The following is a 2,562-nucleotide window of genomic DNA, read 5'->3' on the forward strand; positions in this document are numbered from 1 at the left end:
CTCATGTACCCCAACTCCAAAATCATTTTTGTTGCCCTCCTTTGGACTCTCCAATTTGTCCATATTTTTTCTGTAGTGGGAGGCCCAAAACTGAACACAGTACTGCAGATGTGGCCTCACCAGTGCTGAATAGAGGGGAATAATCACTTCCCTTGACCTACTGGCAGCACATCTACCAATGCAACCCAGTATGCCATTAGCCTTCTTGGCAACAAGGGCACACTGTTGGTTCATATTCAGATTATTGTCCACTGTAACCCCCAGGTCCTTTTCTGCAGAGCTGCTGCTTAGCCAGTCAGCCCCCAGCCTGTACTGGTGCATGGGCTTGCTCTGGTCTAAGTGCAAGACTTTGCACTTGTCCTTGTTGAAGCTCATGAGATTTATTTTGGCCCAATCCTCCAATTTGTCCAAGTCACACTGAATCTTAGCCCTACCCTCCAGCATATCTACTTCTTTCCCCAGCTTGGTGTCATCTGCAAAATTGCTGAGGGCATACTTTAAGCCATCTTCCAGGTCATTGATGAAGACATTGAACAAAACTGGCCCTAGGATTGACCCCTGGGGCACTTCACTTGATACTGGCTGCCACCTAGACATTGAGTCACTGATTGCTACTCTCTGAGCCCAATGCTCCAGCCAGTTTTCTGTCCACCTTATAGTCCATTCATCTAGCCCATGCTTCCTTAGCTTGCCTGGGACAATGTTGTGGGAGACCATATCACAAGCATTGCTAAAATCAAGGTACACCACATCCACTGGTCTCCCCACATCCATAGAGCCGGTCACCTCATCATACAAGGCAATCAGGTTGGTCAGGCATGATTTGCCCCTAGTGAATCCATGCTGACTGTTCCTAATCACCTCTTTCTCCTCCAAGTACTTAGAAATGGATTCCTTGAGGATCTTCTCCATGATTTTTCTGAGGACTGAAGTGAGGCTGACTGGTCTGTAGTTCCCTTGATCCTCCTTTTTCCCTTTCTTAAATATGGGCACTCTATTTGTCCTTCTCTGATTATCCGGGACCTCTCATGATCACCATGAGTTTTCAAAGATGATGGTCATCAGCCAACTCCCTCAGCACCCTTGGATGCATCCCATTTAGCCTCATGGACTTGTATATGTCCAGCTTCTCTAAATAGTCCCTAAACTGTTCTTTGGCCACTGTTGGCTGCTCATTTCCTCCCCAAACTGTGCTGTTTGGTGCAGTAGTCTAGGAGCTGATCTTGCCTGTGAGGTGAAAAAGGCATTGAGAACTTCAGCCTTTTCTGCATCGTGTCACAAGGTTGCTGCCCCATTCAGTAAGGGACACATACTTTTCCTGATCCTCCTCTTGCTACTGACATGCTTGTAGAAACCCTTTTTGTTACCCTTTACATCCCTTGCTAGTTGCAACTCCAATTGCATTTTGGCCTTCCTGACTTCATCCCTGCATGCCCAGGCAATGTTCTTATATTCTTCCCTACTTATTTGTCCAAGTTTCCACTTTTTATAGACTTCCTTTTTGTGATTTAGTTTATTGAAGAGTTCCCTGCTAAGCCAAGCTGGTCTTTTGCCATATTTGCTAGTCTTCCTGCACATCAGAATGATTTGTTCCTGTGACCTCTGTGAACTTTCTCTAAAGTACAGCCAGCTCTCCTGGACTCCTCTCCCCCTCAGACTGGCTTCCCTGTGGATCCTGCCCATGAGTTCCCTTAGCGAGTTGAAGTTGGCTTTTCTGAATTCCAGGGCCCTTACTCTGCTGCTCTCCGTCCTTCCTTTCCTCAGGATCCTGAATTCTGTCATCTTGTGGTCACTGCTGCCCAAGTTGCCATCCACTACTATATTCTACAACCAATTCTTCGCTGTTTGTGAGAAGCAGGTCTAGAAGATCATGGTCTCTAGTTGGCCACTCCAGCACTTGCAAGAGGAGGTTGTCCCCAACACTCCAAAAACTTCTTGGATTGCCTGCGCACTGCTGTATTGCCCTTCAAGCAAATGTCAGGGTGATTGAAGTCCCCCGTGAGAACCAGGGCCTATAGAATCATAGAAGTAGGGTCGGAAGGGACCTTGTAGATCTTCAAGTCTGACCCCCCACCTGGGCGGGAGAAAAACTGAATTCAAATGAGTCCAGGCAGGTAGGAATCAAGCCTCTTCTTAAAGATCCCCAGGGTAGGAGCCAGCACCACTTCCCTAGGATGTTGGTTCCAGCTCCTAGCCGCCCTAACTGTGAAGTAGTTCTTGTGGATGTCTGATCTAAACCTACTCTCCAATAATTTGTGTCCATTATTCCTTGTCATGCCAGGGGGCGCTAGGGGAAACAGTGTCTTCCCCAAACCCTTCTCGTCCCCCCTAGTGAGTTTATAGACAGTCACCAGGTCCCCCCTCAGCCTTCTCTTGTGAAGGCTAAACAGGTTTCGGTCCCGCAGTCTTTCATTGTAGGGTCTGCCCTGTTGTCCCCGGATCATGCGGGGGGCCTCCTCTGGACACTCTCCATGTTGTCCACATCCCTCCTGAAATGGGGCGCCCAGAACTGGACGCAGGACTCCAGCTGCGGCCTGACCAGTGTCGCATAGAGGGGGAGGA

The sequence above is a fragment of the Gavialis gangeticus genome, unplaced genomic scaffold (genome assembly GCF_001723915.1).
Source record: "Gavialis gangeticus isolate Ggan-Ray unplaced genomic scaffold, GavGan_comp1, whole genome shotgun sequence".
NCBI lineage: Eukaryota > Metazoa > Chordata > Crocodylia > Gavialidae > Gavialis > Gavialis gangeticus.